The sequence below is a fragment of the Pteropus alecto genome, unplaced genomic scaffold (assembly GCF_000325575.1).
Source record: "Pteropus alecto unplaced genomic scaffold, ASM32557v1 scaffold79, whole genome shotgun sequence".
Classification (NCBI taxonomy): Eukaryota; Metazoa; Chordata; class Mammalia; order Chiroptera; family Pteropodidae; genus Pteropus; species Pteropus alecto.
The window spans coordinates 10097097-10114020 of record NW_006494612.1 but is presented as its reverse complement, the minus strand read 5'-3'; the positions used below and the strand labels follow the sequence as shown (position 1 = coordinate 10114020).

The following is a 16924-nucleotide window of genomic DNA, read 5'->3' as shown; positions in this document are numbered from 1 at the left end:
CACCAACAATGTTAATTCTTATAACTTCCTTAAGTGAGAAGAATAATTAATCTAAATTATGTTCAAAATGGGTATACATATTTTCTGGTGTCAAGTCTGAAGGCTCCATCTCCATTCACTAGAGACTACTTGTATGAGTAATTTAGTGGCTATCAAACTGAAAATATAAATTAGCAGTAGAGTTTTGCCTGGTGCACATTACTATATAACTAAGAACCATTATAATCCTGGTGCACATTACTACAGAACTAAGAACCATTATAATCCTGTTTTTTGAGAAACAGATTGTCTTATAGAATATACAAAGGAAGAAAAATCTGTATAATTTTCATGGAGGCAAAGAGAAAGCAGGCTGGAAGTGGGCATCTACAATGTCATTGATGCAACTACTGGAGTTTCGCTTTACCAAAAGGCTAAAAGAGAAAGTGAAATGGTTAGACTTTCTAAGATAAGTAAGTTCTAGTTTACCTAGCAGTCTAATGATTGGACATCTTCTGATTAGTATTTCTTTATTTTAAATTTAATCGGTTTTCTTTTTATTTTCATGTTCTTTATATTTATTTTTACAAATAGTTTTACTATTTTTAATTGATTTCCTTAAGGATGGTGTTGGAACACAAAATCCTAAAATATTTTCAGGATTTTTTATTCTGATATTATTTTCACAATAATTTAATGCTGAGTATAATCAAGTGTATTTCTTTTTGGTATTCTGAATCTTTTAAATAGTAATTTATGCATATGTATTAAGCTTTCCAATGCACTGTTTTCCAGAATTGGAATATCAATACCCTATCCCTGTTGGGTGCAAGAATTTCTTGTAAACATTAATTAATTAATTAATTAATTAATCTGTGTATTGAGCAGCTATTAAATTCAGAAACTATGCTAGACATGAGGATATAAAGTAAACAAGAAAAATATGCTCTGCCCTAAATAAATATAGGTTAAAAAAAAAATCTAAGAAACTGGTGTTTCCAAGGATTTTTTTTTTTTAATGCAGTGCTTGTATTACTGTCTGACATTAAAGTTAAATAGGAATTTCTCCCTTAGTCCAAAGCAATTTATTTACCTTACTGTACCTGGCCCCAAATGAAAATTAACAATCTTTATTTTCAAAATTTTTCTAAATAGTAAATAACCAAAGATTTTCTGGAAGGGTCTGAAAAACCACCTATAGCTTTCTCAGAAATAGCATTAAGCATGAAAATACTCTTTTCTGGCCTAATGGCTAAACAAAATAATAAAGCATAGAAAAGAAGATGAATAGAGATAAGGAAACCAATAGCTAAATATAACATCATACAGTTTCAAATAACAGTTAAACTAAACCATGAAATGCTCATGAAAACTAAGGTAAAATTTTTCTTCCTGCCATTAATTCACAAGGGTAGATGGGTGAGGTGGTTAAAAGGGCCGGCACAAGGGGCAGAGTGGCTTTTTTCACTACTGTATGACTTTGGACAAGCTAACTATTGAAACCAAGTCCTTCATTTAAAATGAAGATGGAAGTGATATTTTTCTGAAAGACTGGTTGAGAGATTAGATAACACCTATAAAGCACCTACCACTTTCTGTTAAATTTCTGTTCCCCCCCAAAAACTAATTATCATCATTTACCTCAGAACATGATTAGTGGTCGAAGGCACAAGCGGAAGACAGACTTCTAGGGTTTGAATCCCCAGAGCCACCATGTCATTAGCTATGTCTCTGTTTTGGATAAAATAATAATACCTTCCTCACAAGGTTTCTGTGATCTTAAATGAGCTGATACGCTTGAAGCAATAAAAGGGTGCCTAGGATTTACAAAGTGTCCAATAAATGCTAGCAGTCATCATCATCTTTTCAATGAGAACACTGAGGTCGTACGAACTGAAAGGAACTCTGCCATGACACCAGGAGAAAGCGTTCATAAAAAACAATGTATTGTGGATTCATGACTTTGCAGACTCTTCAAGAGCCTACAAATAGCAAATATTTTGATAAATATAAAGTATTTGATGCCAAGAGTTTTCTCCTTCCTGCTCAACTGCACAATTTTAACTTTCAGGGCATACAGTCCAAGTGACTGAACACATCTAAGGAGAAAAGAAGTGTTCACATCTAATACTATTTCTTTATCAACCAAATTTATATGAAGAGATAAAGCTTACTGATATACCACACGTGTGTGTGTGTTTACACAGTAAAACATTCCTCCCTCTCTCCCCCTGCCCCCAACCTGTCCCCTACCTCCCTCTCTGCACTATCAGTCTTCTGCCTTTGGATTGGAACTTACACCACCAGCTTTCCTGGACTCCAGCTTGCAGATAGCAGATCATCGGACTTCTCAGCCTTCACAGTCACATGAGCCAATTCCTCTGCCTTAGCATCATCTTCCAGGCTACCTTTCCTCTTTTTCACTTCCTTCTCCAATCACTACCACATATTCCTCCGTTAGCCCAGTATCTGCAAACTTTGGTGGGATGCGTCATAACATCAACTTATAGATTTTCAGGCGAAATACCACAAAACAGATAACCTCTTCTATGTAATCGACTCTGGTTCACTAATTTATGAATTTAGCCAAAACTATGTATATTTTGGGTATATTCTTATATCATCTCCTCCAGGATCAGGTCCTGTAAGTTTACCTTAATGATAATGCCTCTAAGAAGCACTAATACCATGTTCCAGGCCTTACCATGCTCTGCAAGAAAAAAATTGACTCAGCAGGCCTATTGCTCAAACACTACACATTTCCGAGAAAGGCCTGTCTATAGGACTAGCCCTTGTGTAGCTCAGGGGAGATGAGCTGGGAGCTCTTGTAATATTCTACCTGATTAGAGATTTTGCAAGCCTGAGGCCTTGGGCCATGTGGTACCAGTTTGATGAGGCAGTTTATACTAACATTGTGATTTATGATAAACTCTTGTCTTTGCTCTGGGGGCCTAGAGTCTGAATAGCTGAGAGTCGGTCATGACGATGTTGCGTGTCTACATGACTGAAGCCAGTAAAAGCCCTGGACACCAAGCTGGGGTGAGCTTCCCTGGCTGGCAACACTTTGCATGTGTTGTGGCATATTGTTGCTGGGAGTGCGAATCCACTAGGAAAAAGACACCTGGCAGCTTGCGCTTGGTTTCTTCTGAACTTTGCTACATGCACCTTTTCCCCTCACTGATTTTAATCTGTATTCTTTGGCTATATTAAACCATAACCCTGATTATACCAGCTTTTTGTGAGTCCTTCTAGTGACTTATTGAACCCAACGGGGGTCTTGGGGACCCCAACATTCATTTTCAGACTATTTAAATTCCTGTTAGAATTATGAGTCTTGCCATAATACTTTGTCCCATTAGAATAGAAAATGTTATGATACTTTCACCAAATCTTTCTCTTTACTCAACTGTTGTTATTGTTCTCTGACTCATACCCAGAAAAAGGATTCAGTCTGAGGATGCTACTATGGAAGCAAAGGACACAGCAGAATATACTGGACTTATACATTGTTTAACAGCTTTGGATACTGTCTAAAAATGAAGTACATTGATGTTAGGCAAAAGGTTTAAAAGAATTTCATGGGAAAGTAATTTGCTGGCATTAAACCTACATTTCCAGTTTGTTTGATTTAAAATAAAAATTTCATTTATTGGATGAATCTTTATATGGATTGATGCTTTTAGCACTATACAGGAAGCTCTTTTTTATTTTTTCCTTATAGTCAAGTATTTTTCCATTTTTCAATCTTCAAATATTCACCAATGATAAATTTACTTTTTTGCTGTTTTACATTCTCAAACATTTAGTATGTACTTTTTTGGGTCATTTTTGTCTCACAGATCATAGTTCTTTGGCATTAAAATTTCTGAGTAATTTCCAAATGTCCCATTATGAATCATAATCAAAATTCAGAATACCACAGATTTGGTTTGTAAAACAATGATACACAGATGAATTAACCCAAGGATGCAGGCATCGCCTTTCCATACTTCCCCATTTCGGTTACTGGCAATCAATCCTGCCAGCAATTCAGACCCAAACTCCCAACCCCACCCCCCGCCCACCTTCCCTTCCCATCTCTGTTTCCATATGGAAACTATCAGCAATTTCTGTTGACCCCATCCTCAAAATAGGTCCAGAATCCAAACCCTTTTGCCACCCCATAACTGCCTAAGCCACACCACATCTTACCACAAGGGCCTCCAAACTAGCTCCCACTGCTTTTCACCCTTACCCTCCCCCCACCCCCACAGTCACTCTCAACATTGGAACCAGAGCCATCCTTGTTCAACTGTAATCCAGAATATGTCACCGCTGTGTTGAAAATCCTCCGATGGCTTCCCATTTCATTCAAAGTTAAGAATCAAAGCGCTGACAACAGCTCTCAAGGCACTAACTATATAGTCTGAGCCTGTTATCTCTCTGCCTTTGCATCCTACAGCTCTCCTACCACTTTACCCCTTCTCGTCTTGTACAGACGGGAAGTCCTCTCCCCTCAGAGCCTGCGTGCTTGTTCTGCCTAGAATGCTTCCCCCAGGCATCCACGTGGCTGGCTCCCCGCCCCCTTTAAATATTTGCTCAGATGTCATTTTCTCAGTGAGGCTACCCCTGACCATCACCATCTTATTTAAATTACAACCGCCACCATTCCCTAACTCCCTTCAAGGTTTTATTTTTCATCATGGTACTTACAACCTTCTAATCTACTCAATAATTTACTTATTTCTTTTGTGTGCCTGGCTCCTGTTCAGAATGTAAGCTCCATGAGGGCACTTAGCTTTCTGCTATGTCTCTAACACCTAAAAGAGTGCCTATCACTTAAACACCCAGAGATCGTTTATTGAATGAATTAACTAATTTGTCAAGATATAAACCTTTAAAAACTCAGAAATAACTATACATATATTATATAGCTATATATACAACTACATAAAAAGAAGCCATAAAAATCTCTGTGTACCAAGACAAACCATTTGGAGGTAAAATGTACTACAATGCTTGAACCTTTCAAGGTTATTCAGGGCGATGATTACAGGGTTTACTGAGAGCTGCCACCATACCCAGTGCCGTCTCTACTACTCTCTCTTAGGCACAAAGCTTTCACTATGTCCACCCCAGGTTGCAGCTGGCTTGCTGTACCCCCAAGTCTTGCCACACTCTTGTTAATGTGTATGGCCCACCTCAGATCGCAGTCCTTTCTTGTTTTCCAACATTCCATGGATGGTTTTCATGGGTTTCTTGGGGTCTTTTTCTAAATGCCATCCCCAAACTTTCAGCTCATTTTGCATGAGATTAGACATCCCATTATTCTCCCATCTATGCAGCCCAGACTAGCCATGCCTCTCTCTCCCCTGGATGATTGTTTGGGTGCTTTTATTGAGGTTGTTCTGTTTTGAAATTTAAAGTAATTCCCTTCATGTCCCCCATTTAACCATATTTCTAAGGATTATTTTTATTATTTAATGGTTTGGTATAAGGGCTTTAGTAGTGCTATTATGTGCAAATTTCAGAAAAAAACTTTCTGTATTGCTAACATTTCTTTTATCTAGAATAAGAGTGGTTTCTAATGAATTATTACTTTTATACCAATATCATTCCTATTATTTGTGCTTAAAAAAAAACTTATCATGCTGAGTTTTTATATCTATATAGTGTTACCACTAGTTAGGAAACAACTTCTGAGAAAAAGAAAAGTTTTACTGTACTGATGGAGACTACATACACTGCAGAACAAAAGAATAATCTCTGAGTTGCTGACCACAGATCCACAGGCCAAAAAAGTATGTTCCTGCCAGAAATATCCCAACTCAGAGCCTGAAATAGGACTGGATATTTAATGTTTGTGTCTGTGTGTATGTTCAAAATCATGTTAATTCAGTGTCTATATCGTTGTCTTGATGAATCAACTGTCTATATTTTGCTCTGTCTTTAACATTCTACTCTGGGAGTATTAGCCCCATGCTTTGCATCTCCTTATCTAGGCATCTTCCTTTCATATCCATCCACCCTGCCCTTTTCATCCCATGTCTGCTGACAGCCAGATTCCACTTAGCTACTTCTTTAAGCAAACCTGATGAAATTCTCTTAATCTGTGGTGGACAAAATGCCTTCTGTACTAATTTTAAATTTTTAAAACTTTTTTAATGTCTTGTTCTAAATGGATGTAGAGATTATATGGCCATCTGTTAGGTAATTCCTGAGTTAAATGGGGTAGGGGAGGGGACAAGATGCCATTTAAGATCTTCCAAATTAAAGATTTCATGAAGTAACTTTGACTCTTTCAGTGACACCTTATCCTCTGTTGTGCTTTCCCATAGAGGCTGAATCTCATTGTCCCCAATCTATAAGAAAGATGAAGCCAGCCTCTTCATTCCTGAGGCCACCTTAGTTCTCTTAGTGACTCTCTGGTAGTGATTCTCCTGGCACTTTCATCACTTAAAATCATCATTTGTCTATGTACTCTTTTTAATCTTCTATTGTTTGGGGGATACTTCTAACTTCCTCTGTGATTTAGGAACCTCGATCATATTTGCTCATTCTACCTTAATCCCTACTATGTACTTGAGAAGCATTAACTTTGATCTTATCTCATAGCTACAGATCCACTCATTTATTCATCTCCAATTGATTCCTCAATAAAATCTTTACCATTGATACTTTAGATTTGTGCCTCTTTCCAAAAGTATTCAATTCTTCCTTTATCACCTATACTCTGAGACAGTGATATATCCTCAAAATTTACAGAAAAGACTGAAATTATCCAAGGCAAATATAATGTCCTTAAACTTATCTTACTATCTTTACAACTCCAATCCCAAAAGGAAAGAAGTTACCTAGAGTGCCATGCTGGAAAGAAGAAGAAAGGCAAAAGATCCTTTTAGGAGACAGGCAGCAAATCGCTATCCCAAAGCCCTCAGTCACATGTTGCTGAGGCTGTTCAGCAAATGGTTCAGGTCTAGGCAAATAAAATATGGAAGAGCCAAGGAGAGCTCATTAACTGTCTCTCATATAAACCTACACATCCCTCCTCTTTTCTACAATCCTTTCGTCACACCATGGTCATAGTGTGATAGGTTCCAAAGATCTGACCTGGAGTCTCTTTGGGTTGAACTGAGTCCTGCAAAAATGCAAATGCTGGAGTCCTAATCTGTGATACCTCATCATGTGACCTTATTTGGAAACAGCGTCATTGAAAATATAGTGAAGATGAGGTCATATTGGAGTAGAAAGGGCCTCTGATCCAATATGACTGGTATCTTTATTGGGGAAATTTAGACACACACACACACACACACAGAAAAAGAATGCCATGTGAAGATAAAGGTAGAGATCAGAGTATAGGATCTACAAGCCCAAGAACTTCAGGAAAAATTAACAGAAAAAAAGGGAGAAGAACTGAAAGGATTCTCTTTCATGGCATCAGAAGGAACCAACTCTGCTGACACCTTGATTTTGGATTCCTACCCTCCAGAACTGTGTGGCAATAAATTTGTGGTGTTTAAACCACACAGTTGGAGGTACTTTGTTACAAAAGCCTTAGCAAATTATAGAATCCTAGCTCTACAATTTTCTCATTTCCAAAGTAAGGACTATAATTCTTATTATATCTACACCAAAAGTTGCTATAAAAAAAACTGGTCTAAGTACCTCACATGGATTAACTCATCTAATCTTCACCACAGCCCCACAGCTGAGGAAACTGAGGAACAGACAGATTAAGGGAGTTACCTAAGACCACACAGAAAGTGAAGGAGCCAAGATATAAACCCAGGCAGTGTGCCAATTCTACTCACGAAATACTAACTTTGTAAACCATAAAGTTTCTCAAAAATTAAATAAATCATCATCATATCACTTTCCTATGCAAAAGCCTTTATTTCCCACAGCAAAATGAACAACTTTCTCCACCAAGACTTCCACAATCTAGCTCTGGCCTACCGTTTCAATATTTATCACTCATTCCTTCTCTACACAGACTCTCCCTTCACACTTCCCTGCTCATCCTTGCTTGAGCACCACTCGCATTTTTGTCCTATAATCCCATTGTTACTGTCTTTCATGGGGTTCCCTCTACTGCTCCACACCCAACCTCCAACCTTTCTCAGAGAACACAATGTTCTTTATGAAGGCTTCCCTAGCAATTCCATCCATAAGTGGTCCCCACTGTGGCCCCATATACGCATTGTCCAATATTCTTTGGGAATTCAGGGATGAGGCCAGCGAAGAAGGTGCTTATATCATCTTACAAGATGGCAGAAAAAATAATGTTTATACAAACCACTAAAATAAAAGGAGGTATATGCATGAGAGTGACAAAGTACTATTGAAATTTAAAGGTGTTAAATTAACACTTCTGGCTGGGAGAAAGGATGGATGCACTGAGAATGTGCTTTCTGAACTGGGCTTTAAAAGGAGGTCAATAAGAATATTTATAGCTTTAACCGTCTCTACTAATGTATGCATTTAGTACTAGTTACAGGCATAACAAGTTATTTGAAGGTACATATTATCTTTCTTTCTCACACTTATTGTTTCAGTCCTCTCTGAACTCAAAAGGAATTTGAAGGTAGATATCACCTACTCAGGTATAAGCTGCTAGGAGGCAGGGATCTTAGTCTTGTCTTTCCTATATTATCAAGCACCACTGATTACACGCAATACAGGCCTTCAAAAAATGTTTGTGGAAAACAATGAAAGAATATATGAGGAAGGGAAGGAAGAAAAGAAAGAGAATGTCATAAAAGGTGATAAGTGAATTGTCATGATTTTTCCAAGAAGTTCTCCTCTACCTGGCGCCACTCCATTTTGTTGCTCACTCGTCTTCCTGTTCTTTCACCTTCCTTGCAATGCTTCTTCCCTTCCCCTTTTTGGCATAAAATCCTGAGACCCAGTTCATTCTCCCTTCCTGGGTGAGTATTCTCTGCCCATGTAACCCTTACAGATTTCTTCCTTCGTGCAATCCTACTGCATGCTTGTCTCTGTTCAGCATTTAATTGTTCTCACAGTTTCATACTCGGTTATCCTTCTCCATCCAGATTTTATAGCACCCCAAGGCTGGAAACTATGTCATATTTATTTTGCATGCCTCCTCTCTTCGCCTCTACCCAGATGTCCCCTCAAACACAGAAGTATCTGGTAAATACTTGCTGAATGACTAAATCCTTTCAGTATGTCTAGTGCTAAAGCATAGCATTCTTTCATCTGACTCTCCAGGTTCAAAAGTACATTGGAAAAAGTTATATATCAAAGCATTCATTCCCAAGTAACACAGACTTATCTTTTCTAAAATTTACAATCACTCAGCCAAACTTCACTGGCTTCATCAAGAAAAAAAGGTATAAGCACACAAAGAAGGATCTGTTATATAACCACCCTAACATAGCTTGCTCAATTCAACTTGTTTAGGCACGGGGCTTATCATTTTATGGCAATTTAGTAGTATAAATACTGCAATACATTTCTTCCCCAAGAAAGAGATATTGGAAGTGTTCCAACTTAACCTAAAACTTGCAAGATGAAATTTAACAAGTAGAGGTAAAATTGAATTTTTAAAGTTCCCACAGTGGATATTCAAATACCATTTGTAAATTTGAATTTTATATAGAATTCTATGCAAGTCACATAAAGGGGAAAATCTCATGAACCTTATCACAGCACATGGTTAACAAGATATTGGTTTCTTTTAAAAAAAAATGTGGATCTTAAAATTCCACACCAGTGTTTAGGAAAGAATAAATTGAACTACTGAATAAAAGCAACAGATTCTTAGTTCGCTCTCTACTTCCCCTGGGTTCTCATTAGAACCAACAGGGTCCAATTTATAGAAGATTTATAGAAAAGACAGAGAAAGAAAAGAAGAAATTAACCTCACAACTCAAGGGGCCAGCAAAAGACACTCTTTTTTTTTTTTCCAATTATACTTGACATTTAATATTATTTTACAACAAAAGATACTCTTACCTAAGATAATTGCATGTTTTTCAGTGCTTTGAATCAGTTGCCTTTGAAAAACGCATTTCAAAATTGCTTTAAAACTACGGGCTATAAAACTAAATTAAACACTTAATTCCAACTGCCTAAGACATTGATTTTGCTGGGCTCAACTTTTTGGCTTCTCCCAAGCCCACTGACTCAATATTGGCTGAGAGCGCATTTGCCAACACCTTTTGCTGCATCAAAATGAACCTGCTTTTACGATAATTACATCCTAAGTACTGTCTAATTTTAATATTAAGAAAAAAAGCAGAACCACTGGCCTGAAACCAGAGAATTAATTCTATTAGAGTCATCTTCTTAAACAAAAATGAAACAAAGCTCATATTGTTTCTATAAATACCATTATTATTTTTAACCATAATTACTGCTACAAAAAGTCTAGTATATGTGAGAAGTTTCCAGACTCTTTCTGACATGGGCAACCTCCATATTTTGTGGCCACTGTTGCCAGTATAGTTCTATTATGAAAAATGGAGCAGAGAAACATAAAAGATATTACTGAAAGTCCAAATGGAACACAATAGTCTGGTGCCAACATCTTTTTTTTTTTTTAAGATTTTTTCTAGAATAAAAAAGGAACGTGGAGGAAAGTGACCTGTTTGAGGTGAAAACAGATTAAGCATAGAGAAATTTTCAGATATGGCAACGTGTACCTGAATGAAAAGTTAAAGGACTCTTATGTACGATCAATATTTAACCAGTTAGCAAACAGTTTGTACTAACAAATAAAAATACTAAGTAGAATCTATAAAGGCAACTTATATTTCAGACACTAAAACTGACCATTTCTTCTACATTCACTTACAGTTGACCTTGAACAACATGGCAGTAGGGGTGCCGACCCCCCACGCAGGAGAAAACATGAGTTTAAGTTTGGACACTCCAAAAACCTAACAACTAACACAGTCAATTAACACATATGCTGTATATCAGATGTATTATATACTGTATTCCTATAATAAAGTAAGCTAGAGAAAAGAAAATGTTATTAAGAAAATCATGAGAAAATACATTTACAGTGCTATACATATTTATTGAAAAAAATCCACATATAAGTGGACACATGCAATTCAAATTCATGTTGTTCAAGGGTCAACTGCAATTAAATCATTTTTAATTTTTCAGATTTTCAAATCCCAATGAGCAGAAATCATAAAATTAGAACCCCAGAAGACAAATGCAAACATTCCCTCAGGACAACCTCACTTAAACCTTTCTAAACAGAGAATAACTCAAAGGCTTCCTTTAGAAATCTATTCTGAAGGTTAAAACTTTCAGAAAAACTTCCCTGTATTTAGCATAAATCCCTCTTGATGCTTGCTGTAAGTCGATTTCCTCTTCTTTTTCTTCAGGGAATATGGAAAACAGCTGTTCAACATGCCCTTTCAGGTTACTCTTTTTTTCTTGCCAGGCTCATTCTCCCCATGGGAGAAGTATAAACACTACAGGTGATTCCAAAATCCGGCTGGCCCAAGCCAGATTATCCAGGGTTGGTGAGCCTGGCCCCACTCATGCCTCTTGGAATGACATCATTAAACTGCCAAGGCCCCAAGGTAAGTTCTTTACCAGAATTTGTGGAATTCTGGAAATCCATGGCTTATAGTCTGTCCTCAGATATATTCAAACAACAAAAATAGCACAGTTTCAGGAAGAAAAGTTTACAGTCAGAACTGTAGAGACGGTAAGAAGTGTTGTCCTACAGCCAGGTCGTGTTGGTCTTTGCTACTACTCTATTTCATATGTTAGGGTGTTCAGTGCATCTTGGCATGAAACATGTTTAAACTACTTAGAGCTTCTTATCATGCAATTCTTGAGTTTCTTGTCCTGACGCAACTTTCTGGATATAAGCTAACTTTAGAAATGCAGTAACTCTTTCAATACTTGCATCAATCTAAAGTACTACTCTAAATGACAGTGTCAATTTGTAGTCTCTTATTCCTTCATATAAGTAATCTCTACTACTACAATGGTAATATAACCTTCAGATTACTACACTTTACACCTAAATTTATATAACCAATCTAATGTTGTTATCTCCCACTGTAGGAATTGCTAACAAATATCCTCATTCTTCTTGCAATAGCTATTAGACTCCAACAGTAAAGTCAGTATATTGCCTGACTACTTCATCAATAAAAATATTATAGACCCACAAGTTTGTTGAGCCCATTTCCTATACAAATCCCTTTTAAGAGTTATGAAATGCTGATTCAACTTTGTTGTGGTACATCCGCATGCACTAAATACCTATTGCTTAGTAGCTAAGTTTGTTACTCATGAGAAAAATACAAAAGCCTAGATTTAATCAACAAAAAACGCATTCACAATGCTATAGTATCTGTGTGTGCAATGAATATTTCAAATGGAAAGATTTAGATGGCAGCTTTTTAACTGACTGTGAACCTATTTAAATTCTGTTAAAAGAGCGTGTAAACTAAACATACACAGGGAATTTTACTATGATTGTCCTGCTATTTTTCACATTAATTGGGGAGAAGAGAGCTGCTATAAATTCTATAAATAATACCAAAAACATTTTTTTGGCATGCAGACACATGCACTCACTTGCAAACTCACTCCGACCCTGTCTAGGAAAAGCACACGGACACAAATAACCTACAATGGACATGTCACATATGCATAATTGGGAGTTAACTGCATCTTTGTCTTTTGTTATATTTTTAAAAACAAGACCACACTTCCCTAATAGTTATAATAACTATTCCCAAATATACAATGCCAAAATAAGTCATGCTTGTTATCAGTATGCTTATAGCTTCTACATATTACTGAAGAGGCAAATTCTGTTCTTTCAGTAACTGTTTACTAAAATTTGATGACAATGCTCACCAAGATCACGATTATGGAATATCCCAAGAGAGTTAAAGCAAATACAAAAACTCCAGCAGTAATTTTTATGCACATTAAAATTCGTACTGTTATTTTGAATTAAAGATTGAACAAACTATTGCATTAAAAAAATAAACATGTGGCCTCAACAACCCTTTCTTCTCTTTCCAAATTAAAACATTCCCTTTTCTTCTTTGTGGTCTCCAACCATCTCTCTGAAGACTCTGCCTCCTGTAGGTTTATATTCTTCTGGGCATTTGAAAGAGGATCTAGAATCCACACCCTCAACAGGCTGGAGCTTGCCTACATAGGCAGAAATAAGCAACACAACTGGTAAAGCACCCAAAGACCTGAGGCCAGCTAACAAAAACTGATCCAAGGGCCTGGGCTCTGCAGAATCTAGACGTGGCCCCACAATAGAATCCTTATATTATAAGGCATGAGAAGAGATATAGAGGAGTGAAAGAGGAGGGAGCTGTGGGAAGGAAGTCTGTAAGTAGCCAGTTTACAGAAGCCTGTCAATTCTAGGAAGTTGACAGTTCATAGACAATATAGTAAGTAGTAAAAGAGAGTAATAACTGGATCTGTAAGAAAATGAAACTTTAATAACATGAATTTGGAGTCATAAAGGAGAAAAGTATAATTAAACGTGCAATTTAGGTTAATCTCATGTTTGAGAGAGGCCACTGATTACTTGTATGATAAAACAAACTGTTTACCTTCACAGTATTTCCACTTCCCCGCCCCTAAAAAGAAGAGTAGACACCTGCTCTACATCACTCTCCATTTCCACTAGACTAAAACATGAAAATATTAGAATTATTTGAAAAAAATTAGAAAGTACTAGGCAATTTTAAAATGCAAGTATATGTGCAGCTGTATGTTTTATTAGGGACTTTACCTTTCCTTCAATTGTCTAAACGCATATGAACTTGTGTGGAGGAGTTTATTAATCCTAATGACCCCTCTTTAATAAACCCATCTACAATACTTTGCATTTCTCTCTCTAGTTTGATTCTTTTCTGCAAAACCTCCACCATCAACTAACCAAACCACTCTTGAATACATAACTAGTAATTGTGAAACACTAAATTTAGATAGGTCAGAACTTGGGTCTACATTTATTAACTAACATATAGAGAAAGATTTTCTTTAAAAAAAATTATTTCAATTAAAATAGTATCCACTTAGTGCAAAATTTAATTTTTAAAAGGGTATTCCCTACTAGAATTGAGCATTAGAGTTGGCAAGACTTTTTGAAACTCATCCATTTCTAATTATTGCTATCACCAAATGGGAGCATGGATCAGTGCCTCAGGAATCTGCAATGTTAATCTCTATTTCTCGTTCTGCCACTAATTTACTATATGAATTTCATGGTAAAATAATTTCTCTTTTCAGTACTCTGGGTTTATATACTTGCCTAATTTCCTTGTTGGGCACTGACTCTAGGTTTAGAGAATTTTATTGTATCATTCGCTGGTAATTTGGTGACCCCTCCCCCAAAAGATTTTTATTCTAGAGATCACTACAGGGGAAGATAATGTAATTCCAAGATGAGAAAAACCTAAGGCATGAGTAATAAAAACTGTCATGTCCTCTGCTTGGACACATTCTTTCAGAAGGTTGCTGGTCATCAAATCTCATCACGTCCCTTACTCCCTTTTTCAGAAAAGTAAAGATCCAGCCCTTCTCAGTAAATGGAATGACAATATCCACTATGATGTTGGTGTTCCCTCTGCCACAGGTTCTAGATCTCCTCAAAGACCTGCCACATACACATTATGGGATAATAACAGTATTTCTCTTTTTTTATTGGAGTGGTGAAAGATGATAAGAATATTTACTATATTTAGGACTCAAACATGCTAATGGTTAAGTAATATTCAATATATGCTGCAACTACAAAATGCTAGTCTTTTTATTATTAGTTTCTTTATTCCTTTTAAAAACAAAGATCACTGTTTTATTAAAACCCAAATTTAAATATTTTATCTTCCTTCATGCCTCTCCAATTATTCGTTGAAATCATAATTCTGAATGAGAATCATGTAATTTCTTTCATGCAACACAGTGTGATCCAAGGCAAAAGAAACAGACACCGAAAAATCTATCACAAAGAACATTAAGAAATGTATAATTAAATATTTTGTTTAATTGCAGAATGCACTTTAACCTATGATTTTAAAACACTTTTTTGGAGATGAAAAAAATCTTTATAATAAGGAATCAGGAAAGGCAGGACAGCATCTGTAAAGTTAAGAATTTCACCTAATGGAAACCACCAGGTCCTCTCCATGCAGCAATGTTGGATACTGAACTGGAGACCACAAATTTCATTGAAAACCCATATTAACTAATATGCTGACTAATTTTATGAGTATTAAAGTAGATGCACATACAAATGTTAGTCATTATGATCGTCCTGACCTCAAGTGGCCAATCTAGCCGACTTCTTATTGGGTGTTTTCCCAAAACCAGGCCCCAGCCTCAGAGAGAAGAATTTTAAACAGCCTCTACCCAGCAGGACTGGGAAGGTCCTAATAATCCCCTCAGTGACAAAGGTCTACAGTGTTCTGTTGCAAATTTCTCTTTGTCCAAGTTCTCTTTTTTGTTGCGAATCCCCTTCTACTTGGTGACTGTTACTATCAATATTTTTTAACCTGAATGTAAAAATGTATTTAACCAAAACTTAATGAAACTGATTCTGACATATACCCATCAATGAAAAAGGGATGCTTCCCAAGCTCAAATTTTCAGATGTTTATTTAGTTTAGTTCCCCCCGCCCCGCCGCCCCGCCCATTTCTACGTTAGCAGCCCCAGGAGAGCTAGGGTAGTTTCTCATATACTTCTATGTGGCTTCTAAGTGACCAGCACTGTCTTGTACTTTTTTGCCGAAGCCACACAGATGGTGACTAGATGATGGAGGTATCAAATTCAAACCTTTCTTTATTTTAACTAGAACACATCTTACCTACACGCTTCATAAAAGGACATATCTGTTTGGTGACCTTAAAAAAAAATAGTAGCACAGAATAGGCAAATACTCAAATAATCCTGTATTTTATTTGTTCTTGTGAACAACATACATTTTGTGATCCGATTTTAGTAGTACTATCTAAATATTCTACAAAAATATTGCACATCACATTTCATTTCAGAAGTCATCATTTCTTGAGAGATCCAAAAAACGGAGGAAAAGCTAATTCCCGAAAGATTGATTTCTATAACGTGGAAAATACCGGGAAAAAAAAACTGTCTTGAAACTATTTCTAAGTGAAAACATCCATTCTCAATTTAATGTAACATTAAGTAAACCATTATTTTGTAATCCATGACTAACAGGAAAAAATTTTTAAAGATTTTTATTACGCGAAGATCCATAGAAACTAAAAGCTGTCATTTCCTGATCTAAGGGATTCCAGGTAAATGCGGATCACCTCTGCTTTTAAGCAATGGATTCGGTTTCAACCTTTCATGCCAGCCGGCCCAAGCAGAGGCTACAGCCTCAATCAAATGAGCGATGAAAATGAGAAAGTTCTCGGGTCACAAACTTAGCTCATATTCCAGCCACGACAGATGTTGAGCCCATGTGGCATTGCTTACAGAACTTCCCAGCCAGTGAGTCAAGCGTCCCACCACCAGCAGCACCAGCACCACCAGGGGCTATCTCGGAGTGAGGCTGACCAACAATTTCGCCGAGCGTCGGCCGAGCCTAGCGGCGCTGGAATCCAACGACTGATGGAGGCTTGGGATGTGCTTCCCGGGCTTCCGCAGCTGCACGGGCGGGCTGCCAGCGCCAGGATGGGCACACACGACCACCACCAGCCCCATGACCAGGGGGCGCAGGCCAAGGAGGGCGGGAGTCTGTGCCAGCCAACCGGGCAGAAGGAAGCCGGAGCCACGGGGGCCGTCCGGGAAATCGCGGCTGGGCGGGCAGGACCTGACGCCCAAAGCGCGATTCGGGGATTTTACGGTGCGCCGGGATCGGCGCCGGGAGCGCCGAGGGTGGGAAGAGACGAAAGGCTGGCCCCGCGGTTGCCCCGCCGCCAGGGAAGCCGCGGCCCGGGCTTCACGCCTCGCGCGCCCCCAGAAACC

General features: G+C 37.6%; 1 protein-coding gene across 1 annotated transcript in view; it reads right to left on the bottom strand.

Annotated features, from left to right (window-relative positions):
- Positions 1-16924, bottom strand: part of DSE (dermatan sulfate epimerase) — a 56335-nt gene that overhangs the window by 38444 nt on the left and 967 nt on the right. The gene's annotated exons all lie outside the window — the stretch shown is intronic.